The sequence below is a fragment of the Nyctibius grandis genome, chromosome 10 (assembly GCF_013368605.1).
Source record: "Nyctibius grandis isolate bNycGra1 chromosome 10, bNycGra1.pri, whole genome shotgun sequence".
Lineage (NCBI taxonomy): Eukaryota > Metazoa > Chordata > Aves > Nyctibiiformes > Nyctibiidae > Nyctibius > Nyctibius grandis.
The window spans coordinates 7,973,384-7,992,650 of record NC_090667.1 but is presented as its reverse complement, the minus strand read 5'-3'; the positions used below and the strand labels follow the sequence as shown (position 1 = coordinate 7,992,650).

The 19,267-nt window shown below is 42.5% G+C and overlaps 1 protein-coding gene across 5 annotated transcripts in view; it reads right to left on the bottom strand.

Moving 5' to 3' along the window:
• Nucleotides 1-19,267, bottom strand: part of SGCD (sarcoglycan delta) — a 340,677-nt gene that overhangs the window by 195,326 nt on the left and 126,084 nt on the right. For all 5 annotated transcript variants that reach the window (XM_068409440.1, XM_068409437.1, XM_068409441.1 and 2 more), the window contains exon 2: nucleotides 16,313-16,498. The gene's annotated coding sequence lies outside the window, so the exon portion shown is untranslated. The remainder of the gene's footprint in view (nucleotides 1-16,312; nucleotides 16,499-19,267) is intronic.

Below are 19,267 nucleotides of genomic sequence, written 5' to 3'. Positions count from 1 at the left end.
AAAAAAACAACAACTTTTTGCAGTTTGTGCATGTGATGTCAGTTCATTTTTTCACAGGGGCAACGTGACAGCTGTGTTGGAGATAATCAAGAAACCCGGGGGCAATTAGGTTTAATGCTGTGACAGTGGGGAAGTATATCAACCTCCTCGTTACAGCCACAAGTTTCTCAGCAAAATGTCCTATAATAAGGCACACGGGATATCATCATTTCTTTGCAGAATATTTTCATCTTTTTTTTTTTAGTTGAAACCGTGCGAGGAATTACCTGCAGATTTGCAGATGCCAATCACAGCTCCAGCGCCCTATTTCACTTGCAGTAAACATTATTACAGTTATAACCTACATTAGATAGAGAAAAGAAAGTTTTGCAGACACTGCTGCCTTATACAAACTGAAGAACAAGTATGATCGCAGGCAGTGCTACAGAGGGCACTTGAATTTCTCTGGTACATCTATGCCTGCGGTAGGGATGTTCTTTAGTGTCTCTGGTGTGGCCCTTGACTACCTCACATCTGGCAAAGTACTTGTCTTCCCAAAATCCCAGGTGAGGGTGAGGGAGAGCCCTTGGAAAGATGGAAAAACCGAAGCACAGAGAAGCCAGCTGAATTATTCACAGAAAATATGTTCCAGAGCCCAGGTACCCAGGCTCTGTTTTTCCATTCTGTTACTTTCTTCTGTTGGCACACTGCAATTTCCCATTTGTTTACAAACATTTGTGAGTATATCCTCTGTGGACATTGAACACTCAAGGTCTTCTTGGAGCACCTTCTCCTGATGCAAAGACTGTAGCTCAGGCTGTTGCAACATAAAGAATGAAATGGACTTCACTATGCCCCAGAAATCTCACCTGCAAGTTACTCCCCGAGCCTAAAAGCCTATCTAATAATAGGTCATTAAAAAAATTACATATTTTCATTATATTCTAGAGCAGTTTATCGGAGCAAAGGTTTGAGGATTCCCACCCTGCCACAGACTCCTGATGTGCTGCTCATGAGGGTGATACAGCTGAGGGCAGAACTGCCATCCATCCTCTCCCTGCGCCCTGGTTCTCCAGGTACAAAATGCAGCTGGTCTTACCCTCTTTCTTACACTTTTGGTAAAAGCACTCTTACACTTTTCCTTCTCCAGTTCCATGAAAGCTATTTGAATCCTCAATCATTTCTCTTAGTGGTCTTACAGAGATAGAAAATGGAAGGAGAGGGTAGTGGTCAGGGGATTGTGCCTCAGTGATGTGCTGTGGAACAGCGAGGGGAGAGCATCCCATCCCTTCCTCCCCACATCCTCCCAGCTGCGTGGGTTCAAAATCAGCTTTAGCAAGTCTACACTGTGGAATATAAAGCAGAGCAGTATCAGCTTCAGCAAAAGGTGTACAGCACCCAGCAAAGCACCAAATGCATGGCATCCCAGCCAGCATGTCTCACCTGCCAGGGCAAGGGGCCCTAGTGGGACATGATGCTCAAATGGCCGTCCAACTCCCAGGTCTAGAGCCCTGACCATCCCCAACATCTTCCAGATCTCTCCCCTTCTCCCTGAAGGCTGTAGACACCCACAGCAGCACCAAACGCAAGCTCCAGCCAGTGCTGTTTTACATTCAATTTGCACAGGTGTAAAGTGACTACTCAAGCCAAGGAGAATCAGCTTTCTTTAGCAGCCAAAGGTGAAGCGATGCTCTGTTTGCAATTGTACAGCTTCCTTTCCTCAAAGCTCCCGGTGCCATACAAGCCTCCTGCCCTTCGCCTTCCCTTCCCATGAAGGGGATTATAGATTCCCACACCACAAACTGCACTGCTGCAACACAGAAAGCACCAGATTTCCAGCAACAGAGAGAAAGGGAGCAAAATAAGGAATTCATGACAAAAAGCTATCTGTTCTCAGTCTTCTCTCCTAGTTCTGCACTCAGACTTTGTGCCCGACATAGTTTGGTTTTATATGCAGGTCACTCAGTCATTCTTCTCACATGTACATCAGGCGCTGCTGGAAAATGTGGCCATTATCCATCAAGTCCTTTCCTTTAGTCAGCTCCCAGCAGAAGAGTAATAGAAGCACTTGTGTTGTCACATCATTGTCCAAAATGTCAGGGAAAAAAGCCCTGGACATTAACAACTCCCTAAGGAAATCAGTTCTTAAAAAAATAGAATAGGGAAAAAAAAAGTGAGAGGGACAGAAAGATGCAGAGCATCCCTTTTTATCAGGGATGAGGTATGCAGAAAAGTGCCCTGACTTGCTGTATGCCAGCCAACACAAGAGCATCCACTCTGTGGTTTTAATTCCACTGAAGTTTACACTGCATCTGGATAAAGCCACATGTTCACATGTTGTTTTAATTTCCAGAATGCAGAATTAGAAATAGCCTTCTCTTTGGACATCATACGTTAAGAAAGACGTATCAGTTTGAAGAGTGAGTGTAATCTCCTCCCAGGGCACTTGCATTAAGATTCAAACAGCACAGTGAGGCGATAGTATCAGGCAGCACAAATCTTCATATACAGTAAAGGAAAAGGAAGAAAACAACAGAAAAGAAGATGATGAAATCAAAGATGACAAGAAGCAGTAGTTAAAGTTAGGAGGAAGAGGAGGTCGGGCACACAAACTAATCAAGATGGCACGGTGGTATTATTCTGGTGCAGTCAACCTCTGTGGTCCGCTTTTAAAGGATTTGTGGAAGTTAAGGGAGAACTACGCAAAGCTTCAAACCTTTTAAAGCTGGTAAAATGCAGACATGGACAGAGATATTTCTTTGCTGAGATGCAGGGAAGAAAAGTAAAGTGGAATGGGAGGGAAAGAATACCCTGGCCAGAACAGCCTGAAGGTGAATTTTCGTGACTTCTACTCACTAATTCCTAAAAACACCCTGACCTGGGACTACAAAGCCTGCAAAAGAGCTGTCGCCAGTCCTGGCAGGCTTACAGTATTGGCACGTATTTTTACATTTGCAGCTGCAAGCACAGAACATCAAAATCTCAAATGAGAAAGATAAGGCCCAATAAATTTGAGAGCGCTTCACCCACTATGTTTTCACTGAGCGCCCCTTTTACACAACGCCTCATTGCAGCACAGTGAACGCATCCAAGAAAGGTGCTCATAAAAAAATAGGAAATAAAGCTGAAGCTAGACCAGACTGCAGGAGTCTGGCTCAGAGATGCACAAGATCACCAGTTCAATCACCTACACCAGATAAATCCTTTGCCTCTCCAAACTCAAACGTGTGCAGCCTCACCCATGCAAACTCTGAAAAGGGACCTTTCAACTCATATCCCAGCACTTTGCCTCTTCGGACAGGGGAGGCATGGCCACGCTCAGCTCTACAACCTCCTTTCAGTTCCTTAATTGGGCTTGTGTATTACTGATCAGTAATTGATACACAGGAAATGAATGGGAGGCTGCTGCTGAGTCTGCTTCTGCATACAAATATGGGCAGCTGAATGCGAATCAGCAGCAAACGCTGCAGCTCTGCCATTCCTAAGGCATTTCCAGTATGGACGTGCTTAAAATACCTCAACGTAAAGCGTTCCACTTTGTACAAACGGTGCTGGCGTGACTGCTCAATGCCTTTTGAGAGAGGGAAGTGCAGAGGGCTGAGGGGGTCAGATAAAAACAAAGATAATGCGTTATGCAGACACTGCTCTGGATGAATATCTAGAGAAGAGAGAGGCTTTAAGGGGCAACCCAATAAGAAATCAAGATAAAGAGGAAAGGCGCACAAAGGCGAGCACACAGCTCTCCACACATTCAGCCTTTAGGGACAATCTTCCTGTTTTTTCCCGGGAGCCAAAAGCAGCCCCCAAGTTAATCTCTCTGTACGGCCCAAATTTGTACTTAGTGCCAACTTTGTGTCTACATCAAATTCCTCCACAGTGTAAGATGCAACACTGTAAATAGGCTCTTTTTTGTTATTTTATCAAATTGTGTTAACTTTCTCTCTGCAGCATTCCCTAAGGCTGGCAACACTGAGACGTGCAGGAAATGTAAATCACCCCCCTTTTGATATGATAACCATAGCAGTGAATCACATCCCAGAAATCAGCTCAGGATTATAGCCGAGAACTCGCTGAGAGGCACTTAGCTGTGGCGTGGCGCCAGAAGAGTAAACTTCATCTGGCAGGTCAGCGCAGAGCAGGCTCAGGTCTTGCGAAAGAAGAACTATACGTAACATACAGCTACTGTGGCTGCACAGACCTCAAAGCCAACCGCCTCAGGGTCAATATATAATTAAAGGATGCCAACAGGTGTTAAAAACAAGTCAGTATTTATGCATGCAAATACATGGGAGAGCTATATTAAATATGAATAAGTACCTAGGAAAGCGACAGCCAGCAGCTTGTAGGATAAAATCTATTTGCCAGGCAAATACAGATGAATATATAAACAACCACATAAAAAAATTGCATTTCCTGCATGGAACTATTTGTGGCAGAGAACATTTTAATAATAATTTTAATCATGTATCATTTATTTAAATAATTTTTCAGTTTCAAAGATTCAGCGGATGTTGGAATGCAAATAAAGATAATCAGAATGTGAAAATAATTGTTTTCTCCATGTCTTATTTTCATGTGTAAATGACACTGCTAACAGCTCCTAGCACTAACCCTGGGCCAGAACTTCACTGAATTCAGTACTGCACAAACACAAAAATAAAAAGCTGTCTGAACCCTAAGGAATTTGCAGCTCTAACAGCAAAGAGGCAGCAGATGGATATAGACAGAAATAATCAAGAAGTAGTAGTTAACAAGGCAGGAGTTAGTCTCAGCAAACCAAATCCCTGATTGCCGTGAGCTTCGTAGAGGCACCACAACAAAGAGGAGTTTTGATCATCGATGCCCCCCAACACACGGAGCTCTGCACATCCTTCATCTTCGCTGCTGTGCTCCATCTGTCACCTCCACGCTGGCTGGCAATCGTGTCTCCTTCACCCACTACACTTTGTCTTTTAACAGGAAAACTCTTTGTGCCGAGGACTGTCACATATGACCTCGCTCTCCAGCACCGAGCATAGCAGGGCTCAAGCTGGTCATAGAGACAGATAAAACCATTTATGAACAAAATGGCTCATTAATAATTATGTTTATTAATAACTACTGCAACACAGTATGAGCATGCATGCACACATGTCTAAAGTGGAAATTAACACACACAAACCCCATGTGAAACAATAAAGGCATCCATCAACATTTGAGCAACAGTGCCTTCTGATGGCTCCTCTTCAGTCTACACACCTCTTGCTCTAAATCTGAACCATGCAGAGGAGAGGAACAGTGGCTGGCACATCATTATCTTGTGAAACTGAGACACATCATTAGTAAATGCATGTATCATGCCCGATCTCAGCTCTAACCTCCAGAGGCATCACACTACATACACCACACTAATAAAAACTAGCCCAACAAACAGCTGGATGGCTATGACAACCAAGCACCATAAAAACATCTAAAACATCCTAAAACAGTTTTCCGTAACACAGAGAACATCTGCAGGATACAGCATTCTTGCTGGAAGGTTTTATTTCAGCACATTTGCCCCAATGACCTACTTACGAACTACACCTTTCAGACTAATTTTAAGCCAATAAAGTATTTGATTTGTATAACCATTCCACATGGTCTTCAGGTTCTTAAATTAAATGCTTAAAAGTCACGAGATGGGAAGAGACTGCTCTACAGTATCAATCCATCCCTTCGTCATGCCCAGCTGGACCTGCCCTGCAGGTGAGCGCTGCCCTTCCAGCCTCCACTTCCACACTGTCATCAAAGGGTTAAACAACAAATTTAGCCGCTAGAAAATTAGCAGTAAATGGTAAAAGGGTTGCTTTTGCAGCACCCCAGCACAGTGCGTATAACTGGGTGGTAGAAATTGCAGCACTGAGCTCCCCTCCAAAGCTGCTCTCAGCGGCAGCAGAGACCCAACCAGCTGAAGAGCTGGGTGCTGTGAGCATTGTCTCCCTTTCAAAAGCCTCTACTGAACACTTTTTAACATAATAATATTTTCAGTGAGATCTCTATGGAATAAAACTTCAAAACAACTCCACCCACATAACAAAAAAAAAAAAAAATCTGTCATTGAGCATTTTATATCTTTGTGCCAGGAACATCATGAACATGTATCTTTATAGCTAGGATTCAGTTCTTCTCAATGTCGTTGGATTTTTTTATTATTATTTTGTGTCTTTTTTTTTTTTTTTTTTTTTAAATTGTGCATTCTTCCCCCCGCCCTGGACATCTCCCAAAGACCAAGAGCAACCTAAAGAAAATACTACTTAGAGTCAAAGTTCATGAAGACTTCACTCTGCACAGTTAGGCGTGTTCCATATCTATTAATTACATTACATTTTCAGTAAGATACAGTGAAATGCAGAGTAAGAAGGCAGCTCCTACTTAAAGGTATGCTCAATAAATGTTAGCTGCAACTTCCATCCTTAAATGTGTAATGTGACAGATTTTCCAATGCGATTCAAACCTCCAAAGTGGAAAAGAAATAGCATGTAAATGGATCTCGCTTGGTCTTAAAATCACTGTTAGCAAATCCGAATCTCTAAGTCTGGTAGTTTCCAATCAGGCCTATTTAACTTGCAAACGTAGGTCAGGTTTTATTGATCACCTCTAATGCTTATAAATGGACTCTTAAAAAATGTGAGTAATGAGACACACAGCTCAGCTGCTAAAGGCTCTCTGGAAAAATATGCGATAATATTTACAGCCTTTGAGCTATGCTGTTATCAGTGCAATTTCTATACACACCAGAATGCAGATTACAGGCTTGCCAGTTCATACTGGAAAGAGGAGAAAAGAGCCCTACACCAGAGCAGAGGTGGATTAGTATTTGTATTTACTAAAAGCACAACTATTAACTTCCAGAACACAGGCACAGCAGCACAAGTCCATTTACTTCTCAGTTATTATTCCTCAGCCTTTTTTCAATGCAGTATTTTGTGCCTGGGTTTCCTACTCAGAGTCCATGCTATGCCCTGAATTTTGAACTGCTAACAACTGCTGGCATTATTCCAGTTGCTATAGAAATAAGGCAGGCTTATTGTTATTTATATTACGGCATCACCTAGAGGTGCTTCTAATTAATCTGAGCTCCTTCTTCTATACCTTTCAGAGAAGGACCAGGGAAGCAGCCCGTTTGTAATACTTATGAGGTTTTTAAATACACAAGTACTGACTGTTGAAAGAACCTAGATTTTAAAGGAACGAGATGATAAATAAAGGAAATAAATACATGTGATCTGGCTAAAGGTCAGTGATCCACTTCTTAGCAGAGAAACAAGGGAACATCTAAACAAAAAGAAGTGCAGCACTTTCCACCCGTATGGACAAGCACAGATCGAACACACTGCAAGATCTACATACAGTCTTACTTGATACAGCATTTTGCTTCCCTACCCTAGCTTTTCATAAAGGATTTCACTTAGGAACCACCTCTCAGAAAAACAAAAAGCCTTTTTCCATGCAAAACTGAACATGATTTTCACTTTGTTATTTTTCATGCCTGCTAAAACAAAACCACAATGGATTTTCAACTGATATCTATCACTCCCATTCCAACTGTTAAATACTCATTTTTATGGCCTGACGGAGATTCTAAATATAATATTTACAGACACATAAACACATTAAAAACCACTGCAGTTAATGCACTGGAACAGACACAGGATTTCTGGGTTTTATTCTACTGCAGACTTCTTGTGGAACTTGGACAAGTTCCTTAATCAGCCCTTAGTCCAGGCTTCCTCCTCCATCTAATGAACAGGTGAGCTGCATAAATGGATCATTGCCTAGGAGCTGCTCTGGAGCTATGCTGTCAAATAGAAAAGCCAATAATAAATAGTATAAATCCCCATCCCCAACTTCAGATAATTATAAAATATTTATTAGACTCCAAAGTGAAGGCTAATAAACCTGCTTATTTTAGCAGATAAAGTCAGATTACCTTGACTGAAGTTGGTAAGTGTTCAAAGATGAACAGCTATGGCCTCATTTGCTTTTAGTTATTTTTGATGAAATGTCAGCTCAAAAAACTGAAAGATACTTCCTAGTTATTTAGGCAATGTGAAACTTGGGCAGTTATTTTCCTGGAAACATGGCCTGCCTGACAGGTTTTAAATGAATAAAAGTGATATTATTACAATTATCATTAGAAGAAGATGTCCCTCATCAAAACATGTCTGGATTTTAATTGACAAGGTCTGGGTTAATGCTGTGAAAATGCCAATGAAAGCAAAGCCTGTGGCTCAAACTAATTGTCAGCACTGAGCAACCTCAACCTCTAACCCACCACAGATTTATCACTCTGTGCACATTGTACTCATGACAAGAAACGTTTGAATTAATCATTAACAACCAGAAATTCCTCCCAGACAGAAAGCGAGCAGAGTGCAGGGCTGCCCACCTCCCCTTCCTGTGCTCCCGAACCAAGGAGAGGTGCCTACAAGCCTTCCTAACGAGAAAGACTTGTTCTGTTGTTGTTTTGCCACCTTTTAAGAGCATTGTGGGGGAAACTTTCAGTGGTCCTAAAAGGAGGAGAGACATTAGCCTAAGCAAACCGCAGTGCAGGTATAGCTCAATGTCCTCCTACCGCCCTGGCCACCCTCCCAAATCAGCTCCAGCACAGCCAACAGAAGCACATGGCCTTCATGGATGAAGCAATGGTGGTACAGTATGACCATGTGGGGTCACACAGGAACACAAATCCCAATGTGGAGGCTAAGGGGCTTCCTTATTCCCAGCAACACCCACACAATGGTCCCTCTTCTCAAGAAAGGCCAGCCCAGTGCATAGCACACTTGCTTTCCAACCCAACAGATGCGTGGTGCTTGCCCAAGGCACAGAGATTGCTACTCAGCACACCCAGCCAGCTCCTGCCGCCAGTCTTTCATATGGACTCATTTCAAATGGTGGCACCAGTTTCTAGTACCAGATTGTGTAACTGAGCATCCATCGCTTGGGCTGTCCCACCAGTTAATTCAGGGTAGGTCCCACCATGCCCACTGGGACTTGTCAAACTGGAGAGCAGACCAATGAGCTTCCTCTGCAGTGGTGGTCATCAGTCATTAGGCAGAGGGCCATATTGGTACAGAGACCAAAAGGCAGTCAAAATCCCAGGCGAGAAGCCAGCAAAGACTGGGATGTGAGCACAGGCCCAACACAGTGGTCCTCCATGTTTTGGTGGCATCCTTGGGGCAGGACAACAGTGCAGAGAAGGACTTACAACCTCCCTACTTCAGTCACAAACTCAGTAACACTTTGGAAGGTCCTCTCAGCTGCAGTGGCAGTCAGCACCACTTCTCCTACCCAGTTTCATAAATAAAAGGGGTCTGTAAAAGAAGTTCCTGAATTCTCTTTATTTTATTTCTATTTCCTCTAACCTAGCATGCTGGCACAGACTCTCCAGAATATTACCGGGCAGGAGAGAAGCTGAGAGCCTCCAGTACCTGACAGAGGCATGAGGTCTGCCAGGCTAACGGCATGGTCCTAAGCCTCACGCTGCCTTTTACAGTCTTTACTCGGAATGCTTTGGTTCTCAGCTTCTCCATCTGCATGGGTTATGGCATCATCACAACACAGCTTGAGCACGCATCAACTTGTTGGTCCCCGCAGCCCAAGTCTTTATACAACATCTGATGCAAAACACAAGAGTTCCTTCTCACATGACATTAAGACTGGAAAGCACAACAGCATTGGGAAGAAAAGAAGAGGGAAGTCTCCAAAAAGAGGTGGGGGAAAAGCATATGGCCACTAACGTCCAAAGGCACCAAGCTTATCTGGTGAGATATAAATGGAGCTACTTACCCCACACCATAGAGAAGGGAAAAAAAAATTAAAAGTCTCCCTGTTATCAACAGACTAGTCAGGAGAAAATAACAGACGATGTTTGCTGTGGTGAAGGAATGACGTTACCTTGCTTAGAGGGTGCCAGTGCCAACAGGGTCTCTGCTGGCCCCTTCTGGGTCACTGGGAGGCAGAGACTGCCAGGGGCGTTAGCCCATCAATAGAAATGCTGCTCATTTCACTGTCCCTTTCTCCAAGAGGCGAACGGCAGCCACTTCTCCCGTTCACCTCCAGCTACCCTGCCTTTCTAGCTTTTGCTGTTTTCTATATATTCACTCTAGAAACTACAAGCTGGAAAGCTCCCATTAAATGATGCCAACAAGAACTCTCCATTCACAGCTAACGCTTGGCTGCACACATTCTCTCTTATTTCCAAATGTTTTCAGTATGTTTCGGCTTCCCTTCATTAAACATATTCATAATTATTTGCAGCACATCTAAAGAACTTGTACAACAGGTTTGTGCTTCCAAATACAGGCTCCTGGCTGCAAAATCTCAGCATGACAGCACTGGAAAGAGGTTTGTGTGGGTCAGGAGGTAGAGCTCAGGAAGAGGAAACTGGAAGCCACACCACATCATGATTGGAGTCAGTTACTTCCACCAGGCAGGAATTTGGCCCTTTACTAAACCCTCGGTATTTCTTAGAGCATCTCCCCTCACAGTGAAGCATCAAATTAGTCAGGAGCTGTGAGCATTTTTCATGATAAAAATGTGCAAAGTGGAGACTTCTGGTACCTTAACTGAAAACTTGAACAGCCTAAAGGATTTTTCTGGTCTAAAGAGACACCGTTAATACAGCAAAGTATCTCCGTAACACTTCACACCAGTTACTGCTGTGGCTTTACAAGGCTGTTTCACTGCACACTTCAACATCCTTGAAGCAAAGGCTTCACTGAGGAAAGTTACAACAAATGCTCATTTCTTTAGTTAAGCCCCAAAGAGTCACTCACAAAAGTTGTCAGGGCTTTCCAAAATCCTAACGCTTTCAGGCTTTTTCATGCATTCTACAGAACTATCTGAGGACAGGCATCTTTGGCACTGTGCTGTGCTGGTTCTGCAGTGCTCAGCTCCAGCTAGCAGGACCCAGCACGCAATTACGAGACCCAAACGGCTCCTGAAGTACTCACAGTGCCGGGACTTCCAGCAATTATTTCTGTGATCTTTAACACAGAGGTTGTTCAGGGACAGAACTGCTCCTTTAGGTAATTACATTCCCAGGGCTACATGGTGCCTGTCAAACTCTCTCCCCTCTACATCACAGGCCAGTTTTTGTGGATCATTATGAAATAAATATGTCATCCTGAAGGATGAAAATATAACAAGCTGTAGCTCATCTGAACCTGAACGTTACCAAGTCACCACTATAAAGATACACAAAATGTTGCTCCCTGACTGCAGGTGGGACATGGGTGACTTCCCATCACACATGCAGGCCTTTATCAACTAGGATGCACAATTAAGTTAACATTTGTCCTACAAAAGGTTAAAATTACTATCTGGGTGGTGTCACAGCTGCAGGCAGAGCAGTAAAGGCTCTAGAGCATCCTGAGTGATCAGTCCTGCACGTGACATTCTCCACTAAGCTTTGTTCTGGCAACATTCCCACTATTCGAGGAAGGAAATGCAGTATTCTCCTTTTTGCTGTGAGGCTGGATGTAAAGCTTGGAAAGCAGAACTGCCTTAACCACGTGGCAGGAGGATGGTAGTTCATAATTAATTTTCCACATCAACTGTTGGCCACCCTCCTCTTCCTCTCTGCTAGGCTGCAAACTGCCAGTGGATACTTATCCAGAGAGCAGACATGCCACAGAGCAAAAAGAGTGATTATTATTAGCTAATACTTCATAGTGTGTGCTAGCCAAAAATAAGAGATAAGTGAGCGTGGGCACAGTGAGAGCAGTACCAGTGCAAAGGCAGCCCTGCCTGAAACTGCTTATCATCTAAGAGACACAAAAATGAAGAGAACAGAAAAGCAGGATAGGGAGTGTGAGACAGATAGGAGAAGGCTGCAAGCAGATATGAAAAGGTGTTCTCAGAAGAAGGTTTTGAGCCAGCTAATTTCAAAACATCTGCAGCCCAAAGAAATACATGCCCTTTTCCACCACAATTGTACTCTGCCCAAGACATGGCCCATGGGCTGCCAAGCAGCAGCTCTGCAGAGGACAAGGGGCTCCAAACTTCTTCGTCTTCTGAGAGAAAGCAGCTGTACTCTGTTCAGACCTTGGTTAGCATTTTCCACACCTCAGCCTCCAAATTTCTCAAAGACCAGAGTGCAAAGTAATTACAATGAGGTTGTTGGTCCTTGCAGGAGAAAGGTCTCCAGGTGAAAATAAACCACTACTTCATCATGCTGTCTGAAGCAACACTACAAATATCAGAGTCCAGAAGCAGAATCACAGGCTGACAGCTGACGAACAAGCCGATTTGTATGACTTTGGGCAGACCCATTGACTTCTCAGTACTTCAAGAGTACAGGCAAAGGATTATTATATTACTGCTCTGTGACTGGTATCTTAAGAATCTCATGTTAGTTTCAGAGTTTCTTTTTTTTTTTTTTTTTTTTTTTTCCCAGAAATTCAACTCAGCTCTGCTGCTGATAATCAGCTTTTTAATTCATTTTACACCAAGATATTTGTTATCAGAAATTGTGCTTTGATATGTGTCAGGTTGATGGATTTAATAAAAGCCTTGTCAGGAGAAGTTGAGTGAATAGGGTTGCAGAAGTGGTGTCATCTAGGGAATTGATATGTTAACAGCCAGTCTGCTGATCTTGCAATAAAACATGCAAACATAATAGCCATTTTATTTCCTCACCCTGGCAAAACAGTTCATAGAAACACTGGAAAACATTTGCATAAATATTACTCATACAAACAAGCTCAGCATCCCCATTGATGAACAGCATATGTAAAAAGCGATCCTGCATGCTGTCCCGTTTTCCTATTCAGCGTGCAAAATTCAGTCGAGAAGAATAAAGAGTTTAATCAAAATAAAGCTTTGCATTTAACTTTGGGAATTGAAGCAGACATCCCAAGACGCTCCACCTGAAGTTTCCCTTCAATAATGTCAGACAATCTTACTGACACTTTTTTCACCCAGAGCCAGTAGATCTGCATCCCTCATCAAGCCATTGGGAAGTTGCATTCAGGTCTTACTTTGACATCCAAACCCACAGGCATGTAAAATCAGTGTTTGTTTCTGATTTCATAAATGAAATCACAGAAAAAGACAGATTTGAAGAGAAAAATAACAACTTTTTATCAGACCACATAATATAGAGTCTGAGAAAAGGACACCCGCCCACTGCTCTGCTGTAGGTCAAGCAGGGCTTGAATATGCAAAGCTGTCTGCTTCCCCTGTATCATCACAGCTGCAACACCACCTCTGCACTGTCCTGTAACGCAAAGATATTTTCTTAACTTGAACTGATTTACAGAACATTTGGGAATGATAAAAAATGCGATGTTGAGATTCAACTTTTTTAAAAGAGAAATAATATTACAGCCTAAACAAAGAGAAAAGTTCCAAAGCAATTAATCGGAAAAAGGTGAATTACGTTGAGGATTTATGTCCATGTAATGAAGACAATTAATTGCTACGAGATCCATAAAACACATTATATGAACAAGGTTTTTTTCCAATTCTACCGGCAAGATAAAATTTATTAGCTATGTTTAATGGCTACTTAAAATTTTTCTCTTACATATTTATTAAATTAAATGTGCTTTTTCAGCAGAACAGAGCGCTTTACTAACCAGATTCTACTAATCTAAAAAATGAACAATTTAAGAAAAAAATATTACTCGGCATGTTATCTACAGATCCGTTTAAAATAATTCCTTGCACAACAAGATTACCATCACCACAATTGCATAAATGCTGCTAAAAGGGAACCTGTCTCACATGAGCAAACAACATTCTGCTGCAAAGATGAATGAGTTCAGCTAACATTATTTGGACATATGTTGCCATTTCCAGCAGGGATATGGAGCAAACACGGGTCCCGATGTCATTTGTTGGTGTTACTGTATTTACTCAATTGAAAACCCCTCTACTTGGGAGAGCAGGACACACAGAAGAAACTGGCTTAGATTGGAACAGTGACCGCAAACAGATCCATATCCAAATCTCTTGCTTTGCCCTATAGCCTTGGCTGAGCAGCTGAGTCTATCTTCATGCCTCCAGCTGCAGTCATCAGATGCACCTTTTGCACTTGTGATTGCACGTGAATCAGAGACAGATGTTTACTGCTTAAAAGTGACCTAGAACTGACTCTGTTCCATATTCACCATCTATAAAACGGGGATAAGTAGCACTTCTGTCTTACAAGGGTGTCATAGGAACAGATAAAGCTGATGGTAAACAGTTATTCTGGTAAGTTTGCATGAGCCCCCAAGATGAAAAGAATGGATAAAAAAGGGTCTCAGGTACTTGAGTGAACAGCAGTAGTGTTGCCAGCTCTCTAAACTTTAGCACAACCTTCTCAATCTGCATTGCTCTTCTTAAAGATCAAGTTTCCATAAATACACGAGCTTTCCTTAAATAAGAAGAAAGTTTTTAGATCTGATGGTCACCAAGCAAAATGCAAAAATTTAACTGAAGTCCAACCTAGAGTTTAATGCCTAAAAATAGTTTTGCATAAATCAATTGTATGGAAAACGCTCCTGTCCTCTGAAACTGTGAGGTACTGCGAAGTCCTGCACAACCTCTGCACTGGAGTAATACTCATGCTGCAACCTGAGATGTGAACCTTAAACTGAGCTGGACTGACTCAGGTGGGAAGGACGTGGGGAGCTCCTCTCACCACCATACTGCCCAAGGCAGGGTCAGCACCACACTCACACCAGAAACCAACCGCTCTGGTGCGGATCCTCGGGCACCCTGGATACCCAGCAAAACATACACACTCACTGCAAGGAAGATTTACATGCTTTCACCTACAAATCTCACACAGAAACAGGGAATAAACAATTTGCTGTGATTTCTACATTATAATAGTACAAAATATTCCTCTGCAAGAGTCAAGAAGCCCTCTTCATTATGAAATACTTCTCCTACAGCTTTCCCCTTTAGGTATAATCATAAGAGCAGCAGCTTGGAAATAAAGAAAAGCGAAGATGACAACAAAAGCATGAGCAATATTTAACAACCTCCTCTGCTAGAAACCAGGTGCCACCAGAGCAGACAGACAAACCGAGGAAGCGCTGCAGCAGTTTTAATGATGGCAACCTCTTCTCCCTGACATCAGTGTTGTTTTCTTGAAACGTCTCTACAAATTAACAGCATATGCTGTGGTTGAAACAGACCTTTCTTGACCCTCAACATTTAACAGTTAAGCACCTAAATTTAAGCTATTCCCACCAACCTTTTCTGCGATCGCTGCAGTCAGGCAGCCTCCAGACTAGCAGAGCTCTGCTGAAGCATGAGAGTTTGACCCTACAGCTTCCAGAGGTAACACTACTGGTGCAACCATATCAAAAGCAGAAGAATGAACGCACGCTCACCTGGATGCCTCATGTTTTCTTAGACACTTTTAAGAAAGTCTTGACTTTTTTTTTCCTCCCCCCCCCACCTCCACTAACACCAAGTACATGTATTATATTGCTGCTGTACTTTTCTCAATAAGACTATACTGCTGGTTCAGTCATATAAGAGAAGTCAGTACCCATGTGTTAAATAAAAAAAGGATAGCATCATCTGATACCATTCTACAGAGATCTGGGAATGAACACTTTAAATTTGGGCGTTTGTTTAATCAGCAAACTTTGCCTTCACAGAAATAACTTGACCTAGATAAAAGCAGCCGTAGAGTCCGAGGCTTTATTACCCTAAATGCTTCTATTGCACAAGCTCTGTCCACAAGATATTCCTCAAGACGTGGCGCTCAATTTCCTGTTAAAAAGATATGCTGCATATCGCCTTGCTACAGCTACAGCATCACCAAGGCAATGTTCGCATGGATGCGAGAACCTCCACACGCAAAAACTCTAAGTGCTACACAACAAAGGGGGCCCATATGATTATGCAAGAAATTGGTATTATTTCTGTCCTTGGCAAACGACGAGAATACACAAAGCACAAAGGAAAGCACAGGGCTGTTACAAATTGGCTACTTCAGCATCATTTATTTTTTTTGTCTTTGACCCTCTGAACTGCAGACATTAGTGAAACACAAGTAGGGCTTTCAAAATGTGGATGCCTATCACCAAGCATACATGACCAACAGCAAAACACAACCATCAGCGAGCCTATTGTTCAATAAAGCACTTGATATAAACACGCACCCCAAGCCCAAGTCTTTAAAAACACTTCACTCTTGATGAACGCTCTCCAAATTCAGGGAGAGCAAAGGTTATTTACAGAGGCAGCATGAGCATGGCATGTATAGAGCAATAAACACAAAGGCTACTAATTTTTCTGTTTTCCCTATACGCAGATATTCAGAAAAGAGCAAAAAGACAAGAGCAGGAGAAAAGTGACATACCTTACCAAACCTGAACGCTGGACACGACTCGTTTCAGAGCAACATTGATGTAAAGGTAAGTTCCTCAGGCGACCACCAACCTCAATTCCTTTCTGAGCTCCCCAGAGGCTCCAGCTCCCCCTTGTCCGTGTCCCTGAGGAAGATGCAGTGTCCTCCAGTATTTCAGAGCCTCAGCTGCAAAGGATGCTGTTCAGAAAAAGGGAAGAGAAGAAGGTGTGGCATTAAATTCTAGGGTCAGTTGTTTGGCAGATTCAGAACAGAACATAAGACAACATCAGATAGGAACGAAATGTCAAGGCAGGACAAAGAGTCTGTGACAATCCATCATGTGTGGCACCTTCAGAGGGCAATCTTTGAATTCAAGAACTGTGGTGCAAAGCTATTCTGGCTTTACAGTACTTTAATAGCATCCTTACACCAGGAAATGAATGCCAGCCCAGCTGCTTTTTATTCCAGTCTGATATTGTAATAAGTAAGTAATACACTTCTCCACAGGGAATATTTTAATTCATTATGGCATTTCTGCAGAATAACAGGACTTTCATATTAAAAGCAGAGACCTTTTAATAGCCTCAGTCTTAATACTTTGCATTGTTAAAATGGCTCTCATTCAAGGAATTCAAAGCTCCTAAACAGGCAGTCACATTAGGACTTCACAGCTGATGGTGGTCAGTGTCCTAGCAGACCACCAGTTCCCCTTCCACAGCTGAGGAACCTGGAAAACCCATCACACAGCTCCTGAGATGCTCCTCAGACCTCCTTCACTTTGGGCAGCTCTAGAGAGCAGCTGCCCTGCGGGCTGGAAAAGCCTGGGCTGACAGTGGTCTGCTGGAGCCACTGTACAAGCCCAGAGCCCCAGGACCACCCCATGGCTGCGGACATAGACAGACACCAGCATCCCTGATAAAAAAACCCACTCATTTCAGTCTACAGCTGCTGTAGGAGCTGGCACTGCTCCTATCTGAAACAAAACCAAGCCTGAACTTACAGAAATGCCACATGTACTAGAAATCCCACAGTCTCAGTTAGTTTTGGTTCTAAAATTTTGTGCTTCCCCCCCGTTCTCCTTTGATCAGACGTGTGGAGGTAACTGCCAACAAACTATGAATTACTTTCATTATCCCACCACTTCAGATTTTTACATTCATTTTCTGGAACCCTGATTAAATATTTAGGTACATTCCTAAATTAACATAGTTAAGTGGTATCAGATTAGTCTTCAAGTCACAAAAGCAGGCATATAGATGTTCTCATTAATCAGAAAAGGCAGACAAGACATTTTTCCAGTAAAAAGATAGTATTTCCCTTGGAGAAGTCTCAGTCCTTTATAATGGAAAGCATGAATTATACAAAATAACTATTCACTTTAGATGTAACAAATAAGATCAAATATTAAATTTGAAGACACTACTTGTATCTTGAGATGTCCCCAGACCACAATCAATGAAGGTGGGGAGACTCTCTCACAGGAAGCCTTGCTACATCTTTGCCCTGCCCTCATACTTTTCTTTAGGCATCAGCTATTGATCACTGTCAGGGTGAGGACAGGAGCTGGCCGGATCCTCATCTGACCCAGCACGGTCATCCTTGTATTTGAGTGTCATATAGCTTAAGGTGCAGCTTGGGTCTTGTGGCTAGATGTGACAATATTGGCGAGCATTTGCGACTTTAGATAGGGCAAAAAGAGGTATCTAGAAGCTGAACGACATATTTGCAAGCAAATATTACAGTACAGTACATACTCAAATTAGTATTAGTTTGTCTCATCAAAAATTAATTACACCGTACCTAACTGCAACTGAAGAAATTAGTTGGGCGTAGAAAAGATTAAATATTTAAAGAGCCTGGTGACTTAAAAATAATTGAAACCATATCTCCTTGCTTAAATATTACATTTCTTTTATTTTTACTGCTAGTGTAACTATTAAGAAATCAAAACTCCGTATGTGTGTGCACCCATGCAGACATGTATGACACACTCAGGTATATGCAACGTGTTCATATATAGTCTTGTAACTTCCCTCTTTCCCTATAAATAAACTTGAGTAAACATGTTTGACTAATACAGGGGAGCTCTACTGGGTAGAGTCAGAAGAAAGGCTGCGAAACAGGCAAGGGAAAACACATTTTTATTGCTAAGTATTTAACAAGGTCAACCTCCTCTGTAAGTGCAGGAAAAAAGATCCCACAGCAGACACTGAACACAGCAGGGGATTATACCAATTCATTAGCAGGTATATCTTCTAATTACAGCCTTGGACATTAGTCCCCATACAGCTAAGGAGGCACCAGCTGCTGCATTTTGCCATATCCTCAGGATCGAGCTCACTGTTTTCTACTGAGCTTCAGGACAGCATGGCTTAATGCAATCCCACCACCCTAGCTACAGCCGAAAGCAAGGGTATTCAGTTTTCTCACAGGATGCTCCTGACTCCTCAGGGCTCAAATCTTCTTCACAGCTTCTATGTTTTACAGGATTTGTTCCTCTACTCCTGCCGCGTCAAGGAACTGTAGGATCAACAACTCATCCTGTCAGCTCCATCTCTGGTAAAGATCTCACATTAATTTAGTGTAAAGGTGACACTGGTGAAGAGGAGAATAAAATGAGACTTTGAATCCCTCCTTCCAGAAGGCTAATAGTAAAAAATTGGTAGCAATGCAACTTTGGCACCTTTCCAATTATAACACGAAGAGCGTTGCCCACGACCGTGTCCCAGACATACTTTGTCATTCACGATGGCTCCGTACAAAACATAAATAAAACAGAAGTCGCCAGCCCTACTGACACTCAGCTGTTTTGAGGCTTTTTTTTTTCCCCTTCCCTGCCAACAAAACAAATAGTGAAATAGCAGAACTGCAATTCAAGTGATAACGTCCGCAAGTAGGAAATTTGGTGGAGGCTGGCAGTGTGATGGTTCCTCAGGAAATGAACTCAATTAAAGAATGTTGGCAATA